This window comes from Camelus bactrianus, chromosome 6 (genome assembly GCF_048773025.1).
Source record: "Camelus bactrianus isolate YW-2024 breed Bactrian camel chromosome 6, ASM4877302v1, whole genome shotgun sequence".
NCBI classification, from domain to species: domain Eukaryota; kingdom Metazoa; phylum Chordata; class Mammalia; order Artiodactyla; family Camelidae; genus Camelus; species Camelus bactrianus.
In genome coordinates, this window is record NC_133544.1 from 42,272,293 (window position 1) to 42,294,067 (window position 21,775).

The window sequence follows — 21,775 nt, forward strand, 5'->3', positions numbered from 1 at the left end:
CCCACCAATTCTGCCTCTCCAGTTCTTCAGGTAGACACAGCCTCTTTCTGCTGTGGTTTTAGTGCCAGAGACCCCTTAGAAATTATATTTGCCCGCTCTCGATGGTACCGGGGGGGCGGCGGGTGATGCAAAGGGCTAGTGGAAGATCTTTTTATGGCACTAAGACTCAAGTCAGGAGACGGAGATCTCTTTGTCAATTTTGGTTGTTGGGTCTAGGAAAGGGGTAAGCTACGCCTCTCCACTCACCCTGCGCCCACTGGGACCAGCTTCTGGGGACTGGAGACAAGAGAGAACCAGCCTCCACCTGTCCCTCAGGCCTGCGACCCACAGAGCGCCAACCTCCTGGGCTTTACCGTCCTAGGTCTTCTGTTGACTGCTGATCCAGTGACACTGGCAGTAACGCCCCACAGGACCCCTTACTAAAGGAGTGATGGGGTGTGTCTGGATATGACAAGGAGACAAGGAATCAGAGGACCTAAGAAAGGACACTACCCCAAGTCAGATTTGTGCTGAGAAAGCCAACTTTAAAATTGCCCTACTCTTTTGATTCAAACATAAATATATAAAGCTAGCTGTTACTGTTTGAAAGCATGCCTGTGTGAAAGTATGCATGACGAAACTCAACTTACTGTTCATCACAGCTGAAGCTTAATTGGAATAGTTGTCTCATTGACAGCTTTTACATTTTGCCAACCGTAACATTAGAAGTGAATATTAGGAACGATGGTTTTTGTTTTTCTACAATTGATGATACATTCCGAGCTTATTTCTGATAAAGCAGAGCAGTTTCTAAGGATATTGCACTCATGATTTAAAGTCATGACTCCATTATGGGAAGGAGGACAAGAACTATGTTCCAATGACTGCCTTTTAAATTAGCTGTATTTAATTAATAGGCTAAATTTAAAAATTGGTTGAGTGATTACAATGCTGGCGTTTAAAAGTGGAAGATTACAATTTTTCACACATTTTTGTCTGTAATATGCATTCAGAATGAGTGCATATTGAACAGTAGTTGGTAAGGTCTTAAATTAATGTGATATCTAATGAGATAATCCAGCATTTCATATGTGAAATAAATGAGATAAGTGAGGAATATATTGGAAAGCAGTTCCTAAATCTGATTTCTTTTTGGGCTTCAAGCATAAAAATCAAGCAGATAAAAAAAAATCTTGTTAGATTGTAAAACATTGCTGCAATATGAAGTGATTAGGTAACCCAAGGTGCAAAATATTTTAAACAGCTTTTTAAAAACGTACATTTAAGATTAGGTCTATTGTCTAGAATTTGACTATAGCAAAATTTCTTACATGAGTATTTTTTGAATCATAATGATCATTTTAGTGCGAATACCACAATAAACATAGACTCTGATATGATACATTTTTGTAAACTAAGTACTTTAAAACTCTTAAAATCAGTTTTATAACCCCCTGAAACATAAACTTCTGAAAGGATTGCTTTGGAAAACAACACATACTCCACTCAAGATGGAAGTGGAACTGGGAAGGGATGGCTTGTTTTAGATGTTTCTTATCAAAGGAAATGTTTTTCTGTGCTTATTACAATAAAGAATGCATTTTTGTAGGTAATCAAAGTTATATTTTATGATTCTTTTTAATGTTGAGATATAGATATATTTCCATTAATATGATGAGGTGTTTTCCTAAAAATGAGACATTGCCCATCAAGTGAAACATCCTAAACACACCTTAAGGTAATATTTTTTCCACAGCATATAAATATTAATATAACTATGTTTTTGCTTTAGTTTTATTAGGAAGAAGTTATTCCATGAATTTATTGAGTACTCCCATACACCAGCCACAGGGTTAGACTCTGGGATTCTTATGCAAAAATATTTCTGAATCCTATAATAGTTTGAGGGAACAGGTGAGCATGTAAATGTTTACAATATACTTTAATAATTCTTGCTATGGTAGAGACATGCAAGAGGAATAATGGAGGAGCACTCTGTCCACTCAGATGGGAAGGATGAACAAAAGTGGGAACGAGTTGGTTGAGGTTGTGGTTCTCGAACTTGGTAGCCCATTGCAACCACCTGGGGAACTTTCAGAAAGTACTGATGCCTGTGTGGCAGACATGTGTTTTAATTGGTCTGGGATGTGGCTTGGGCTTGGGAATGTTTTCATGGTCCCCAGATCATTCTAAGTGGAGACACTTGGGGACTACGGGTTAAAGTATCTCAGGAAGAGGGGACAGAATGAGCAAGTGCATGGAGGTGTGTTTTTAAAGGACAACAGCCATCACCTCATTTTGTAATGGAAGAAGCTTAAGCTTTGGTGGGTGATAGTTACACATTTTGGTGTAAGGAACACAATTATATAGAAAACAAAGAGATATGAATGGCTATAATTTACATTCCTTTACAAGTATTTTCCAAACACCAGAATAGTATGTTGAAAATTAAGATCATTTCAGTGTATGAGAAGGAAAAAATTTAGTTCTTTTCATCTTTTATATATAACTCAAGGGTATTTGGGACTTATAGTATGTTTTAATGCTGAAATATAAATTCTAGTCAAGGGGAGAAGTCAATAATTTAACATACTAGCTTTTAAAGTATACTTTCCCCAAATTAAATATGGCTCATCATCCTGGCTGAAGGTCATAATAAAGAAATTAGGTTCATTTTTCTTTTTGGTAATTACTGAAGTTCATTTAAAAAGTAAAACAAAATGCATTTTAAAGCAAAATAAACTTAAGTAAGTCCTACTCTAAGATCTTAAATGGCCCTTTAGTTAACATATATTACTTTGAAAGACAAAATAATCTCATGTAGAAACTTAAATAGTGCAGTGAGGTAGTCCTGGTTTTCACTGACTAAAACTTAAAGTGCCCTTTTTATTATTCTCAATTAGTATATTATTTGTGTTCTGTAAAATAAAACCACTGAAAGAGATTTTAATTCTCAAAAAAGTCAGAACTGATTATAAGTCATTTAATCTAGCTATCTCATTATTATGCATCAGGAGTACCTAACCAGGAATAGAAAGAATTACAGGTGACCCTTGAACAGCACAAGTTTGGACTGTGCAAGTCCACTTACACATGGATTTTTTCTTCAATAGTAAATACAACAATACTACATGATCCACTGTTGATTGAATCTGCAGACACAGAGGAACAATGCATATGGAGGCAGTGAATATATACAGAGGGACAACTATAAGTTATAGTCAGATTTTCAACTGCATGAAGGGGAGGGTGGGCACCCTTTCGTTGTTCAACTGTATTTTGCAGAGGCAGCGCAACACTGGGATTAATATTATGTACCAGTCTAACTCGGGAAGATTTACCTTTACCCAATTTAGAGATACAGAGTTGAAAAAATTAAATTCACAAAATTCTGTCCTCTGGGCCATCAAAGTTTGAGAAAATATTTTACAATAGTTTAACTCAATACTCCTGGGACAAAGTTTGGATTTAATACAGCACGTAAAAATTTACAAGAGATATATTTGAATAGCTGCTTTCTTTCTATTCCATTATGGTTTTAGTTTTACCACAAACATCACATTCCAGGTCCTTGAGGGCTTGAATACTTGAATACTCCAGACAAAAGTTTCTATAAGGCTAGGAAGACCAGGCCAGACTCTTCACTCTTGAGGAGAGGCTGTTCTAATTGCAATGAAGGTATTAGCTACCCAAAGTAGGATAACCCGGCACAGAGAATTGCACTGAGGTCTTGGAGTTGAAAGGCATAGTAGTGAGACAGGAGGAAAGGGGGCAGGGCACATCCATTAAAAGAATGACACAGCCATTAAGGATAGGGCATAAACTGGTTAGAACCAACTAGGTCCAAGATGGTGGAAGATTCAACTTCCAGTAGACCTTGAGCCTCATTATACACTCATTACAATAAAGTTAGCCTTACAGATAAGAAGTACCCATCGTGTACCAATACCATAACACTTTCGATCAAGACTAAATAAGGACAAAAATCTCTCCTCCCCTCAGGAAGGTGAAGCTGAGATACAAATTAGGAAATAAGACCCCAAACCCCTCCCTCCCCATTGAATATTCTGCCCATTCATTTTTATACTTCATGTAACCAACTTGCCAAAGAAACTCAGTGCAGCTATTCACATGAATTTGTCTTCTCTCCCCTTGAGAGCATACTATTGCTTAATAAATCCTCGCTTTGCTTTCTTGACCTCCATGGCTTGATTCTGAATTCTTTCTGTGATGAGACAAGAAACTACTCTCCGGTAACAGTGACAGAGGCAGTGCTATGTTGAGGGTTACCACTGCCCACCAAAATGTAGTGAGGAATTAAGTGTGAAAATAGTACTGCTGCCTTATGCATGGGGCTTCACATTCCAGAGAAGATGGAGGACAGTTTGAAGGGTTTCTTGTACAGAAAAATGGCTAGTTGAAGGGACGAGACAAGGGGTAGACTCCCTACAGCATAAAACTTCCTCCTGTATGCCATTTCTGTGTTTATACAATGGATCTTCAAGGTCCCAGAGCAGTTTTTCAGCTCTGATTCCTTGATTACTCTCTGAAAAGCTGTAAGAAAACATTCCTACCCCCAGAGATGGGAGGCAACACCCTCCATTCCCCAAGGAGGGAGACAGATGAGAAAGGAAAGGAAGTAGAACTGGTGAGAGACTGGTTACTCTGAGTTATGCCTCAGGCACATTCTGACAGTCTTTATCTGGGGTAGTGTTCTAGGTGGAGTCACTTTCAAACACAAATGTTAACTGTGAAACTCTGATCAGTATTTACTGCCATCTAATCAATTTGTGCCTGAGACAGATAATACATACTGAACTAGAACACAGGGAGATGTGAACATCCATCTCCCCGAAAACAGGTTTACAGCCTGGCTGATTCTGGCTTTCTTGAGGGAAATCCCATTTATGAAGAAGGTTTATGAAATCTGTCCATTCTGTTTGAATTTGGTTACCTTGAGTAGGTTGTAAGCACAACAAGCATGCCTTTAAGCTTGTTTTTAGTTGCTTTAAAAAAGAATGATGGGAAAAAGTGCAAATAAGACTTGCTAGCTCTGGAATTTCTCAGGAGATTCACTGAGGCTAAAGGACTCTGTTGGTGGGGACTCCAAAAGACACACTACCATCTGCAGTGGTGGAATTTGGGTTATAACACAAGGTCCTGGTATGCTCGTTATATTAACTGGGAGCATAAAGGGAAAAAAGTTATTTGTGAAGACCCACATTAGATCCCTGTCTTCCTTTCATCTGTTCCTAGTTTAGAAACAAAATCTACATTCACTCTTACTCAGTTTGGATGTGGAACCCAATCACAACAAAATCTTAAGAAATTCTTCTATAGGCAAGGCAGTCCTTCCATCTTTCTTTTTCAAGGGTAGCCTAATTCTATTAGCCTAAACAGAATTCTTATGGTCTAGTGCTTTGAAGAAGGAACAATGATAATTAGACTGTGGAGTGTGAATCAAGGCTTGTGAGATTGTTCTCAAAGGACCTCAGACTTGGACCCTGTTTTGCTCTGACAGGCCTGGAGGAAAAAGTGCTGGGTGATCGCACTCTTAATGAGGTCTAGCTTCGAAGGTTAAGACCCTTGCTGGGGGGTGGGGTGGGGCGGTGGAGATAGGCTTTCTTAGACATGTTTTCTTTTAAAATTTGTAATAAAGTATTTGTGATTCACATATGATTAAGACAAACATTCTGTGTCATTTCTTAAGCAGAAAAAAACAGAATCAGTAAATTAGTGACTTTCTCTTCCGCCAAGAGTTCTATATTGGATAATAGTTTCTGTCACTTTCATCCCAATTTCTTAAAGGATAATGGGGATATATACCTAATATATGATCATTTTATATACATACTGACTTAATATACAAATGAGTATAAAATATTTTATGATCACATCACTCAGTTTTTTTTCATAGCATTTTCACTATCTAAAATTATTTATGAATATGTTCACTTGTCTGTCAATTGTCTCTTCCTTTAGAATTTAAGCTTCATGTGAGCAAGGACCTAACCTCTATTAACTGCCGTGGCCCCAGCATCTAGAAGTGTCTGATACTTTCTTGAAATGCATGAATCCCATAAATTATGTGTAGGGAGGGTGTGTGTGTGTGTGTGTGCGTGAGCACACAGGTACCTTGAGAGTGAGGTGGAGAAAAGGGAAAAGGCACTGAGAGAGAAGGGGAGAGGATTAACATGTTTTGAGATGGTTCTTGGACAGGTATCCCAGGTAATGATAAGAAGGGATCAATCCCTTAAGAAGATTTTTGGTTGATTTGAATGGGACAATCATACACCAGCTAGTTCACCTAATGTTTATATTTAAAGTATAAATATATGATATAATGATCAATGTTCTATATCTACTGATATTCCTTAATATATATTTTGTTTCTGTTTGAGCCTTCCCCTTCCCTACCTTTAACTATTCACTCTATACCCTTTTGAGATATTTAGAAGCATCTTGGAGGGATTTTACTAGAGCAGTTAATCAGTTATTTAATTCCTCGCCAATAAAACATTCTGATGAGATGCCCTTGGGCACAGAGTGGTTTGAGTTGAACAAGGGGAAACTTCTTTATCTCTGTACTTCCTTCCATTATTTTTCATATAACTAGCATTTATAATAAAGAATATATATGTATTATTTAAATATATTCAAATTCTCATGAAAGCAAAAACCCAAGAAGAACAGCTATAAAAAGACATTATTAAGCACCTTTCACAAATATTGCCTGATTTTCACTTAGACTTATTAGGTGATTTTTTTAGATAGTGGTTTCCAAATTTGTAAATATAGCAGAACCATTTAAGAGCTGATGACAGGGCTAGGGATCTCAAAAAAAAAAAAAAAAAAAAGCAACAAACTCTCCAAATGATTCTGACACCCATTTGTGACTATATGGGTAGTTGCTCTGTTAATGCTGATGCTAAAGTAAGATTTAAATGAAGAGGCCAGAGAACCTAAATGTCCATCAACAGATGACTGGATAAAGAAGTTGTAGTATGTGTATAAAATGGAATACTACTCAGCCATTAAAAAGAATGAAATAATGCCATTTGCAGCAACATAGATGGACCTAGAGATTAACATACTAAGTGAAGTAAATCAGAAAGAGAAAGACAAATACCATATCAGTTATATGTGAAATCTGAAAAAGAAAAAAATGATACAAGTGAACTTATTTACAAAACAGAAACAGACTCACAGACACAGAAAACAAACTTATGCTTGGTTACCAGAGGAGGAGGGTTAAATTAGGAGTTTGGGAATAGCAGAAACAAACTACTATATATAAAATAGATAAACAACAAGGTCCTAAGGCATAGCCCAGGAAACTATATTCAATAACTTGTAATAACCTATAATGAAAAAGAACATACATATGTATAACTGAATCACTATGCTGCACACAAGAAACTAACACAACATTGTAAATCAAGTATATTTCAATTTTAAAAATTTAAAAAAATAAATGAAGGGGCCAGGTTAGAGATACATTTAAAAAGTTTAATTTGAAATCACCAAAATACTTTAGGTACTGCTACCCTACCATCCCCTTCCAATGAATAAATATGTGTGTGAGGGGTGGAGATGAGTTAAGACGCGTAGGTAATCTTTTTATCACAGCAAGGACACTGACATCAGTGCCTCCAAATCAAATTCGGGAAGGGTTGCCTATTTTTATTTTTCTGTGATATGAATGGAGCAAAAAACTGTAATTGTTAATTTAGTCAATACAAAGCTGCTGACCTTAAACAGACTGCCAGTTATTTCTCTAGCAAAAATGGGTTTACTCAGGACCAGCAAAGAACAGCAATTTGGAATCTGCAACCATAGTGAGCCACTTGCCTGTCCCACACAACAGAGAAATGGGATCTCTTTTATAAAGGGGCAAAGGAAGTTGGGAGGGTTACAGCAGAGTCCTTTGAAGGAATTGAGAGTTCAAAGCTTAGTAGCTTTTCATTGGCTGAGCTCTTGCCAAGCAAGAAAAGGACGTCTTTTTTTCTTCCTGTTGGGCTCTGCTATCTTTGTAGGGCATCTTAGCTTGAGTCTATTTTAATTGAGGTTTCTGTTTATTAATTTTCACAAAGCCATTCAACATAAGATAAAGCAACAGAGCCTATTAGTCTTTGTGAATAGCACGAATAACACATCCCCAGAAACATCACAACACAAAGTCCCCAGAAATTTCCACATGTATCTAATAGTGTGTAAGTGAATCAGAGTCTTATTTAATATTTTCATAAATATGCTAATGGACTGCTCTGAGAAAATGGAATATAGACTGAACAGAATATATAAATATCCTGGTTTTTACTTCTTCCCACGTCATAGCTTTCCTCTTTTAATGCTGCCTAATAAACGTTTATATATTTCATCCTCACTGCAGTGACCCTCTCAGGGCTTTGGATAGATAAGTACAAGGCTGCATGGAAAGATACTATTTTGTTCTATGAATGACAAGTGACTTCAAAAGAGTGGTTTGTAGGAATGCAGTGCATTCAAGATAATAATGACAGTTGATTTTTTTTATTGACTACTGTGTTGCAGGTACTGTGCCAAGTGTTTTAAGTTTATTATTTTACTTAATCATAAGTCACCCTATGAGACAGGTACCATCATAAATCCTATTTTCCAAATAAGGAAAACAGGGCACAGATAACATACCCAAATTTAAATAGCACTTTTTAGTACTGGAGTTTCTAAATAATATTTTTAAGCAAAGTAGGAAAAGTCATGTGAAAATAATGGCAACACCTACATTTAATAAAATTTTAAAAACCTGACACCTGCAGTGTCCACTTTCTTAGCAGTGTTTGATTTTCAGACAGCAAGTTTTGGTATCAGAAAACTTCAAGAAGTACCCAAGATCTTGCCCACTCAAAGGGATGCAAACCCAGATTCGTATGTGGGACAGGAAGGACTGGAAACAAAATTCTCAGCCCTGTTTCCAGTGGGTAGATCTATTTAAAAATAATTATAAAGAATTATATGAATTTATAAAGAATTATATATCATTTGGCAAGAAGGCATCAACAGGGCATTGCTTAATAGCACCCCTTCCACTCCAGTAGCTTAATTCTGCCTGGGTTTTAAATTGATGAACTGAAGGAAGAATGACCAGAGCCCCCAGGTAAAGTGCCACTCCCTCTGCATTCTATCAGCCACTTAGCTTTTCCCCTTCAAGTTTCCAGTTACTTCATTTGAGCCATGGACACAGCATAAAGGAGAGAGTTGGACTATTAACGGGACATGTGGGGAACTGATGGCAGTCCCTGGAATCACCTCTGCCTTTAGTCTCTCTGGTTTTGTTTATCATAGCTAGAGCTGAGTTGTAAAACGTAGCATGTGACAGGAGACTCCTCTGTCAGCTGTGGCTCCCAGAGTGACTGTCAGTCCCAGGAGGAATCCCAACAATGCAGAACCACCCACAGCTGGAGGCTCCCAGTCTGAACGGGTGGTAGGGACCCTACTGTTCCCACTGACGTTGAGGACTGGTCACCACGCTATCCTATCTCGCTCAAAACCCATGGAAAGAATCTGGCAAACTATCTCTTTCTCAAATCAAAGATGTCCCTATTACTCTTTGCAGCCTGGAGAAGTCAAAGTCCTTGAGTTTCAAGAAAAGCCAGCTGTTAAAATCCTTTGGGGGATTTGGGGAGAGATGAGTTAAATTGGAGTTAAAAATGGTTTTAGATGGATTTGTGGATTACCTTCATGAAGCTATAACGATATGAACTTGTGAATTTTATCTTTATCCTCAGTTTTTGAGATTGTCCCTATTATTTGTCATTCCTACTTAAAAAAAAAAAATCCCTTTAGCTTTGTGACTTGATATGCTAATTTACAAGAAAAAAATGTTTTCCTTGTTCTCCACTCCCTTGAAGCTTGTTTTTAGACACAGGGCATTGCAAGTGTGTCTGGTAGGGCAGAATGTTGTTGCTAACTGTAGTCTTCTGTGCTGATGACATGCCATTTGCTTGATGTCAGTTTTTTCCCCCAGCAACTATTTCTGGCCAGTGGTATCACTCTTATGTATTATGCTTCCCCCCCAAAAAAAATTGCAAAAATGTGTTTCTAAAATAAAGAAATGACACATACATTTAACATCATTCCTATTTACCTACTAAATGGGGACATGTCAATTATAAAATAAAATCAGTTTTTAAAGGGTTTTGACTTAATGGTTGTTCTTTCCAATGTTTCTTCTTTCCCTTCAGTAGGAGAACTAGTCATACAAATAAAATTTCCTGCCAGTTATTTTAAAGAAAAAGAAAATTTTCTTTTTTAAATGGAAAATACAATTACTGTTTACTTAAAATGCTGAGGAATGTAAGGAAATAGTTCCAAATGAATCTGGCCTTGTCTTCCCTCCAGTTGCCTCGGTCCTTCCTTTCTCAGCCCTCTTAGAGGGTGGGTCTCGCCTCTCTCCCCTCAGGTCATTCCTCTCATCGTGCAGAATCAGGACACAGAAACAACCACTCCATGACCCACAGGAAATGAGCACTGTACCTTGTAATAATGAGAGACCTTCCAGAGGTCACATCCCACATTCTGGCCTTTTCCCTCCAGATTTTATCTTCAAATTGGACCCTACGTATAATAAGCGGCATTTGAACAGCATTGTGCAGCGTTTAAACCACAGGCATTATCCCACTCGCCTCACAAAAACAAGGACAGGGACTTTCTGAACCATCATTTTTAACACAAGTCAGCTTTTCACGTGGCAACTTCTCCAGAGCTGCCCAGAATGGGCCAATAGCACGTAGCCAGACAGATAAATAGTCAACTTGAGGCAAATTTAATGAATTGACCAATGCGATTTAGTTAGTTGCAGAGAGGAATAGAGCCCTGGGGTCGGAGTGGGGGCAGGAGCAGTCAGGCAATGATCCCGCCTGTCTTCCTCACTTATTCTACAGATGTGAACGTAAGTAGGTCAGAGTGAAGGGGTGGGTATATACCAAATGAACTCTTTTATTGTGTTCTTTAGTAGGAAAATTGTTTCCTAGATAAAAGATATTTGGGAAAGACCGATCATAGCTGCTTTATTAAGCGATGACTACATGACAGGCATTCTCCTAAGTGCTTTGCAAGTTCTTTTTTTTTTTTCATTTAATTCTTATACCTCCCACAAACCTGTGAAGTAGATAGCATTTCTTTCGTTCTTTCCTTTTCTTTTCTTTTCCTTTCTTTTCTTTTGTAATCACTTAAAGAAGATGAGGTAATTGAATCATGGAGCAGTCCCTTGTCCTAAGATCTTTTTTCCCCAGTTTTGTTGAGATGTAACTGACATAGAGCCTTGTATAAGTTTACAGTGTACGGTGTGATGATTTGATACACATGTATATTTTGAAATGACTACCACAATAAGATGAGTTAGCATATCTATTCTTGTCCAAGTTCTAAAGCCAGGATTCAAATCCCAAAAATCTGACTACAGAGAATATGTTCTTAACAGCTAAATATGCTGCCTTGAGATAAAATATTAGTTAAAATATTACAGGAAATGAGAGCATTTTAAATTGTTTTCCAAATGTACTTGTTTAAAAATTGAACAATCAAGAGCCTTTATTTACATGCCAATGGTTTTGTTCGCCAGTACCTGGGCTCACGTAATTCAGAATGTCTCGGGTTCACACACTGGACCATGCCAGAAACGGCTTACTCAGGACTGAAAAAGACCTGCAGCTTAACACCAAGCACTGCTCAGGAGTCTCTGGGAGAAGAAGACTTGGAAAATACAATTTTAGAGCTGGAAATAAATTTATAAATGATTTAATCTCACCTTTCCATTTTGTAAATGAGAGCACTGAGGCTGCGAGAGATTATGTGACTTGATCAGGTTACATTTAGCTAACTGGTAGCAGAGCCAGGATTCAAGCCCCTTTGTGTCGTCATTGTTCGTTATACTCAGCTGCCTCCAAATCTATGAGAGAGAACTTTCTGCCTCTTTTTCCAGTGTTTTAGGAAATGTCAAAAGCTAATAGCCGTGTATTTAAATAGATTTATCTAAATTTATTTTTGCCTCTATTATATGCATTGGTAAATGAAAATGTGTTTGAATTTCCCCAGAGTATTTGAATTTCATGAGTTTTACATTTCCTACAAAGGGGCCAGGCTCAGCAATTTAATTTTCATGGGCAAAGAGCTCTGATTAAAGCCTTTACCTTGACAAATAATTGGTTTTGAGAATAGAGGATAGAGATAATGTGGAGATATGACAAGCATTCATTCATTTACTCAAGCTGACATGTATCGCCTACCTATTATGTTTTAGGCACTGTGCTAGAGACAAGTCATACAGATATAATTACGACATACTTCTTCTCCTTTAGGAATAATATTTCCATTTCTTTCCTATCGGCAAAGGATCTGATATAGTCCTGCTGCTTTTAAATTGGGATGGTGTTTCCCATGGTGTATTAAGAATACTACTTGTGGTATGTCACGTGATTTTAGATGGTAACAGATAAGTGTTAAAAAAAAAAGTTGTGTGTCTATTTCTATGTATTTTAGAAAAATGAAAGCAGCTCACAAACCTGTATTAAATGGCGTTATGACTCAGGACATGGCTAATCATGCCAGTGATCTACTTTCTACAGACCATATGCACCACAGCATGACGTTCAGGCACGTTCTGTAAATCTTCTGCCATAACATTTAGAAAATATGACAATATGGTTTTTTTGAAAGTACAAGATGATATGGATGAATAGCATGGATTCTGTGTACTGAATTTCTGTGCTCATCACTGTGTTCTTTTAAAAGAGCTATCAAAATGTCACTTTGAAAGGTTGACAATCATTTAGGATGTGAAGTATATAATACATAACTTTATTATGCTAATCACGTAGAGTAGCCATTCTTTCTAAGGAACTTATTTTCAGGTACACATGTTAGGAATTGATTAGGGTTATTATTTCTGTTGTTGGCTTTAAAAATATTCTATTTGTAAATAGAACATTCCTTATTAATTATATGTTTGTCATTCCTTTCTAATTATGGCAAATGATTATTTACTTTTTCATCTTTAATTCAAGGATGTGCAACCGTGTTTGTATTACAAGCAGTAAACATCAAAACTAATCAGTAAAAACAAGTCATGTTAAACTTACTTGTTTAATGAGATGGTTGAGCATTGAGTTAGCATCAGTAGCCTCAACTACATATCTGGGCAATAGGGTTTCTTCTACATTAAAACTACCTCATACATCTATAACACTGCTTTGTAAGCTCTTAAAAAAAGCTGTGAAGGACAGGACAAAGTGCAAAGGCTATAACAGGGGAAGCTAATATCTCAATTTTCCAACTAAAAACCCTGATACTACATATGATTTAAAAAAGAGAGTAAGAGGAGAAAGGAAATGGTAGCAGACTTTCAGGTCCAATCTCCAGAGAGTTTGAGTTAGTGGATCCGGGACTGACAAATCTGCATTTCAAAAAACTTTTCATCATCAAAAAATTCAAGCCTCCAGAAAAATATTGTAAACAAAACCTCCATGTATCCCACTACTTAGATGGAACACTTACTAATATTTTTCCATATTTGCTCCTCTATTTTTGAAGCATTTTAAAGCAAATCCTAAATGTCATGGTATTTCATACTCAGCACTTGAGTATATGTCCTTGTATACTCAGATACCATCACATACCTAACAAAATGAGTAATAATTCCTTAGCCTTCAAACTTTCCACTTCTCCCCCAAATGTCTTCTTACAGTTGGTTTGTTAGAATCGAGGTTCAAACTCTGCATGTAGTTATTATACAAGTCAGTTTTTGCTAGTTTGTTTTCAGTTTTGTTTTTTAAACGAAGAATTTCCCCTTCACATGAAACCACCATTAACCAGGGCCTCAATCAGGCTGGCTCTCTAGGGTTTTAGAAAATAATCCAGAGTTAGAAAGGGTCATAGTTACCATTCCTCTCTCCATATCTTTCTATGCTCTGTGGTTTACTAGTCTGGGTCCTCATTGGAGATATCAGACAGAATGTGGATAAAATGCGAAGAGTTGCCTGGATATGTGAACTTGGGATAAGATAAGAAACTATACTCCTAAAGCAACTGCAAATTTTCTGCATCATCTTTTCCCAAAATGTTTTATAAAATTTTCTTGTGATTGAAAGTTCTCCTTATCAAGCAGGTCAGGAAATCCCTGTACAGCATCCCCGTCTTGGAGGCTGATAATGCACATTTAATATATTCAAGTCCTTTTGGTGCTGCACAAATTTCACTCCATGTTCCCCAAATGTACTTGATTGTGGAGTTGGGTTTTTTTCCCCCCACAGAGCACCTGTTAACATTTTTTTGGATGAAAGTTTGGGAAGGGTATTCATCTATGCCATAACTATTACTGCTTTTATTAGGTACATCAATAGACATTTGTTCTGGCAAAGCCCCTTGTAATCACTTTTGCTGGTTTTTCCTCACTCAGGGATCCTGTGGTGTAAACTGGTCTTTCTATTCCCATTCAAAGATAAGAGCTACTAAGTACAGGATATGAGCTGAGGAACAAGTCGCTGCCAGAGTCAGGATTTCATTTAAAGCCCGAAAATGTGAAGACTTAATTGGTAAAAATCCAAATAATCCCCAAATCCTAGAGTTTGTGTTGGCTGTTAGAGAAAAAGTAATTTCACAGACTATTACTCATATTCTTGTCTCTCATCCCTGGTCCCTCCTACCACATTCCCACCATAGGCATGGACAGCCCCTAACTTGATGCTCTAAGGAACAGAACTAAAGGGAGGCAGTACCATTTCCCTAGAAATGAGGCATCCTAAAGATGGGTTACCACTTTTCCTTTCATGATGACCATATAAACATTTATGGGAAAAACCAGAGTAAGAGACACATAAAATCAAATATTCTTAAAGATGGAGATTAAGGAGAACTCCACTGTAGAATCTGTAAGTGTGTTTCTTTGAGACAGTTCCTCCAAGTACTCTGTACGTTCTTCTAAATGCTCCACTCCATTTACCTACAGCTGTGACCACCACCACGCGGAGATGCCAGGTGGTGGTGGGTGGCAATGACATCAGTAAAGATTCCACGTACCCGAGGGAAACAGAACTCTTACTCAAAAAATGTACCAATTTAATTCTAGAATTCTCAGTTTCTCACCCTGGGTGGTTAAAAACATCTCTGGATTTTCTCTGTGCTATCTGGGCAAGTGTTCAGAATGAACAATCTTTTCTCAGCTGCGGGAAAATCGAATAAGCAAGAATACCACTCCTCCGCATCCTTTCTGAGGCCTCAAGTTTGACTCCTAGTCGCCCGGGTTTGAACTCTGTATATGCACAGGAACCAAAGTGTGGGAATAACAGAAATCCTGCACCACAAGATAATTGTTGGCTGTATAATTTAGGTATTATAATTGACCACTGTAATTGTCATTGTTATATTTTTCACTCGTTAACATTTACATGAACTTTTTTCTCTCTGTTTCTTACAGTTTGCTCCCTTTGTTTATTTCTTCTCAGTTGGCAGAGTGAAATAAAATTGGCTTGGAACTAGGTGACCTGGGCTGGAATCCCAGCTGCGCTTACTGTGTGACCTTACACAATTTATCTAACCTCTCTGAGCTTTCACTTCTTCACCTGTGAAATGGTGATTATAAATTTATCTCAAGGATTATGAGAATTTCATAATATGAAAAATATGAAAATGCCTCTCCCATATCCTGTACATGGACAGTTGACAAATGTTGGGCTCTTTGTTTTGTCCTCTTCTTCTCTGCTTGCATTATTTGTCACTCAATTCCCATCATTTGGGGAAGAAAATCAAGAATAAATGACCTCCCGGAATTTGCTTGTTTGCTAGTTTTCTTTGAAATAACACCAGTGGGCTATGAGGGGCTTACCATAAAGGGATGTGCTTCAATTTGCTGAAGGAGAAGAGTTATATAGGAGAAACAGCTGGCTTATTGGCCAGAAGTAGGAGACGGTGAGCAGCAAGCCACTACCAGTGCCTGCCCACATCAAGTGCTGGAGTGTGTGTATGTGTTTAACTTACTGAATTGCTTGGCCAAAACAAGAAAATAGCAAATAAGCATTCCTTTTCTGCTTGTACAGATGTCAACTGTCTCAAGTTGATAAGTGAATTCTGGTCATTTTAGGATGCTTTGATCCTCCTGGATGGGTAAAATTAAAAAGACAAACAATAGTAAGCGTTGGCAAGGCTGTGGAGAAACTGGAACCATCTTATATTGCTGGTGGGAATGTAAAATATACTTGTTCACTTTGAAAAATTATTTGGCAGTTTCTTAAGAAGTGAAACCTACCATCTTATCCAGCAATTTTGCTCTTAGGAATCTACCTAAGAGAAATGAAAACATGTATCACAGACATATATGTGAATGTTCACAGCAGCATAATTTATAATAGCATAAGACTGGAAACAATTCAAATGTCTATCAGTTGTGTATGGACAATGGAATACTATTCAACATAAAAAGGAACAAACTACTGATGAGTGCTACAAACAAGGAGGAAACGCAGAAACATTATGGTAAGTGAAAGAAGCCAGATGCAGAAGACACACTGGATAATTTCACATACATGTCTAAAGAAGGAACATCTACAGAGACAGCAAATTGGTGGTCACCTGGTATTGGACGTAGAAATGGGGATTAATTGAAAACAGGAATGAGATCTTTCTGAGGATGTTGGAAATGTTCTCAAACTGGATTGTAGTGATGATTACATAACTCAATGAATTTATTAAAAAGTCATTAAATTGTAGATTTAAAATAGAATTTATGATATGTCAATTAGACTTCAATAAGGCTGATTAAAAAGAATGCCTACTGTTATGCAATCATGAGATGATCTCTTTATCAAAAGTAGCATTCAGAGGTTGTGAAGAATATGATAATCAGGGTATGTTCCTGGAAATAGGTGCACATCTGTCTTTTGGCTCAAATGTTCACTATTCTGTGACTTTGACAGTAAATAATCCCAGTGCTCCAGCTTTCCAATTGGGTAAGGCATGGAGCCATGAGTGGAGGAGGGAAGTGGGATTGGGTGATGTCAGCCACAGAAGAGAGGGCATGGTGAGCAGAAGAGCTGACCAGTTACTTCTGTGCACTGATGTCACCAGTGGAGATGGCCACACACACCTGCATGGACTGATCTTCTGCAAACCAGGACCCTAAATGCCCATCTGCCACGTCCTGTCTTGGCCAGCAGTCTCTTTTTGCCCTTCCCTCTTCTACTCCTGCTTTTTCTTGATTTCCATCTTCCTCTGGGCTGTCTTTCTAGCTCTTCAGTCATCTGTGCTCCAGGATGTCATATCTGACTAGACCTTCTGAAGTGTCTTCACCCCTGTATGTAACAGTTCAAACCAAGGAAAACCCTATCTTTCAATTATTTATTTTTCAGTTATAAAACTTCTTTCTAGGTCTCATTCATAAACATATACCTAAGAAGCTAAGATGATTAATTTGCAGTTTACATTATTGAAGAAAACAAATGTGGGTGAGAATCTCAAAGAATAGTGAAGATTGACAATCCAGAGCTTGGTAAGTTAATAATTCTCCCTTTTACTTCATCCAATATTTCACGGGAAAGTTATCAAGAGAGAGGGAGCAATGTTATTGCACAGATAAATGTGATACTTTCCTAATCCTGATGGTTGTAATTCTGCAGGCATATAAAAAATAACCAGAAATGGTGTGAATTTCACACACAAAATATGAGCTAATTTGGCTTGCAGTGCTTATTTAAAGTGGAAGCCTATTTAAAATCTACTTAAAACTGAAAATGCCCTCCCAAACCTATCTGCCAGTTGAATAACTTGGATTTTGTACTGTGTGGGTTTTTCTTCTACAAGAAGCTTAGAGTACTTTACAAAGAATAGTTAATTATTGCATTATTGTGATGTTCCAGGCACCTTATTGAATCTTCACAATGACCCTATGAGATAGGAACAATAATTACCCCAATTTTACAAATGAAGAAAGTTAGACGTAAAGAGGTTCTCTGCTCAAAGTGAGAGTTAATAAGCAGCAGTTAGGATTCAAGTCCAGGTCTTTATGACTTCACAGCCAGTGTCTTCAGTCACTGCACCATGTATCTAAATAGATCTCATGATAATATCTTGTAATTTTTTTTTTTTTTACAACTAGGGAAGTTACAAGGGAACAAGGGCTTATGACCCACTCAAGAACAGGCATCAAGTCAGGTCTTTGTAGATTTCTGTCCTCGAGCCCTGGGCCACCTCTTCAGAGCTTTATAAATTGTTCACCAGGCTCTAACACCCTCTTGAAGAGGACTCTCTTTTTTTCACAGGGGACTCACCTGAATTTCAGCTACAGATTCTCCAGACAGCCAAAGCATTTCAGACGCTTCATTTGCTGGAAATCACTGGAGTGGCTGAAAATAAAAAGACCATTTTGTGTTCAGGCTACCAGATCATTAGAGCTAATTAACTAGCAATTTTGTTCAGTTTACATTTAATGCAAAGATTCTGGCATTCGTTCCACTGAGGAAAAAACAGAGGAGATTATGGATCAAGAGCATTATCACATGGTAGATATATGCATGTATTTTGAGTAACTAAAGCTAGTCATTTGACTAAAGATAAATCATTACATATCAAATTCCTATAATATCTCCCTTTGGTATGGTTCAGAGTTGTTTATCTTCTTAATCTGACATCAGGAAAGAGTAGCAGAGAAGACTGACAATCCTGAGAACAGAGTGAATGATTTGCAGAGGAATATGCTTTAAAATCTTTCATTGCAAAGATGTGACTGCCACTACATTCACTGGGCAGAAAACCCCCGTCCCCAGCCTGATGTTGATAAGTAAAGAAACATTCATACAGCCTGTAATATGCTGCAACTTCTCTCATTTTCCCTCTAGACTTCTCCAATTACAAGTTCAAATAATGTTACTCAGTAATTTTTATTTTCCCTCAATAAGAGAAATCTCACAACTCTACTTTGTTTGGCAAACGGACACAAAATAGAGTCATTATTTTCCAGGTCTTAGTACATAATCAATAACAGCTTCCATTTACTGAGAGCCTCCTAGGTGAAAGGCACTGTACTGGCTTCTCACATTATTTCTAATCTTGATAATTTGGCAAGTTGGGTCTTCTTATTCCTATTTACAAAGAAAAAACTGGAACTGAGGGAGATTTAAAACTTCTCGAAATTCATGTACTTTTTCCCATCATGCTCCCTCACTCTTCCCCAAGCCTTGGAGAACCACTGAGGAGCAGATTTTTTTTTTTTTTTTGGCTGCTTGAACAACCGTTCATAAGTTGCCTCTTTAATGCCTGATGTGAGCATAGGAGATGACAATCCTTCCAAGTGAAACATGGACCTTGCTCTCCAGGAGCTCACAATTCAGTACAGAGAAAAGGAGAATAGAATGAAGTTAGTTCTAAGGAGAATGATTCAGGCAGATTCCACCATGGGATAATATACCCATACAGCCTCACCCTACAAATTCATCTTGCTTTGAGGAAGGCAGCAATATTAAAAGTCAGGAATGAGAGTAGGGGCAAGAAATAGCCTGATTTGCACCCTGTGGGATGATGCTGACCCCTATTTCTCTCCCCAGATTGCCCCACCTAAGCAGGTGTCCTTAGCACAAGGTATGGAACCTGAGGCTTAGACAACTTGGGCAGGGGTCAGGGTGTGGAAAGGGGGATATCTTTTAAGAAAAAGAAATTATGCATGCAAAATTGAGTACAAAAATGAAGAATTATTTAGGAAAGGGATGACAACAGGTAACTGAAGCTTTGGAGATTCGGGACTTAAAATCTCTTTAGGGTAGTTACCAGCTTACATAGAGATGCTTCCTGATTGAGGTCTGGCTTTCCCTCCACACCTACAACACTCTGCAAGTCCGGTCCCTTCCTGGCACTCATGCTGCGAGTGAGGAACCCGAAGCTTATGGTTCACTGGTTTCGTGGTTCACCCAGATGTGGTACCACTGATAGAGGCTGCAGGAGAATGACTTGGATGTGCATTTTGGTTTGCCAGAAAGTCCCAGGTTATGCCTGTTATTCTTGTTTAAATTTTTTTCCAGTTTTATTGAGAAATAATTAACATACATCACTGGATAAGTTTAAGGCGTACAACGTGACGGTTTGATTTACATATATTGTGAAATAATTGCCCCAATACGTTCAGCTAATATCCGTCTTCTCACCTAGCTACGATAAAAAGAAAAGAAGGAAGAAAAGAACAAAGGGGGAAAGTTTCTTTTTCCATGAGAACTCAGGATCTTCTTGTAAAAACTTTTCCATGTAACATGCAGCAGTGGAAGCTATAGTCATTATGTGTCCATTACATTCTCAGTACTTTATCTTATAACTGGAACTTTGTATCTTTTGACCACCTTCCTCCAGTTCTTCCTCTCTCCTCTCTCCTCCACCTCTAGTAACCATAAGTCTGATCTCTTTTTTCTATGAGTTTGATTTGTTATTGTTGTTGTTTTCTTCAGATTCCACATATAAGTGAGATCATACAGTGTTTGTCTTTCTCTTTAACATAATGCCTTCAAGGTCCTTCCATGTTGTCAAATATATTTGGATTTCTTCAATTTACATATATATATAGTTATATACATATATATATATATATATATATATATATATATATATATATATATATATATATATATATATATATATAGAGTATGTGTGTGTCTGTGCTCTAACTTCTTTATCCATTCATCCATTGATGGACACTTAGGTTGTTTCCATGTCTTGGCTATTGTAAATAATGTTGCTATGAACATGGGGGTGCAGATATCTTTTTGAGTTAGTGTTTTAGTTATCTTTGAATATATCCCAGAAGGGGAATTGCTGAATCATATATGGTAGTTCTATCTAATTTTTTGAGAATCCTCCATACTGTTTTCCCCAGTGGCTGCACCAATTTACAATTTGCATCAACAGTGCACAAGGGTTTCCTTTTCTCCACATCCACACTGGCATTCCTTAAGTCTTATCTTTTTGATGATGGCCATTCTAGCAGGTGTGAGGTGTTATCTCATAGTGGTTTTAATTTGCATTTCTCTGATGACTAGTGATGTTGAGCATCTTTTCATGCACCTGTTAACCTTTCATATATCTTCTTTGGAGAAATGTCTATTCAAGTCCTTTACCCATTTTAAAATTAGCTTATTTGGGGTGTTGCAATTGAGTTGTATGGGCTCTTTTTACGTTTTGGATATTACCACCTTATCAGATTTATGGTTTACAAACACTTTTCCCATTTTCTAGGCTGTCTTTTTATTCTGTTGATAGTTTCCTTTGCTGTGCAGAAGCTTTTTAGTTTGGTGTGGTCCCATTTGTTTATTTTTTTACTTGGTTGCTTGTGCTTTAGGTGTCAAATCAAAAAAAAAAAAAAAAATCATTACCAAGACCTATGTCAAGGACTTTGTTCCTATGTTTTCTTCTAGGAGTTTCATGGTTTCAGGTATTACATTTAAGTCTTGAATCCATTTCGAGTTAATTTTTGTGAGTGGTGTAAGATATGGGTCCATGTTTAAATTTTAGTAATTTCCTTTTCATTCTGAAAAAGCAGTCCTGGTTTGTCTGATAAATTGTATGGTTACCCTATTTATGCTGGACACCTCTGTGACTACACAAGCTGGTCCTAGGTGGGAGCTTTTCCATTCTAACTTTAGCATTTTCTTTGCCTGCCTGCCCCGAGTAGGCCTGTTAGAATCTCTGTTTCCCAGTCTTAAAGTGGGGGTAACCACAGTCACCTACTTATTGTGAGTTGCAAGGAGGTTCCTGTTTTGTGTTTTGCTATCTTCTTAAAAGTCGTTGTTTT

At 37.5% G+C, this 21,775-nt stretch overlaps 1 protein-coding gene across 4 annotated transcripts in view; it reads right to left on the minus strand.

Moving 5' to 3' along the window:
- FRMD6 (FERM domain containing 6) overlaps window positions 1–21,775 on the minus strand; it is a 392,313-nt gene that overhangs the window by 67,004 nt on the left and 303,534 nt on the right. For all 4 annotated transcript variants that reach the window (XM_045504277.2, XM_010966970.3, XM_045504278.2 and 1 more), the window contains one exon: window positions 18,276–18,350. The gene's annotated coding sequence lies outside the window, so the exon portion shown is untranslated. The remainder of the gene's footprint in view (window positions 1–18,275; window positions 18,351–21,775) is intronic.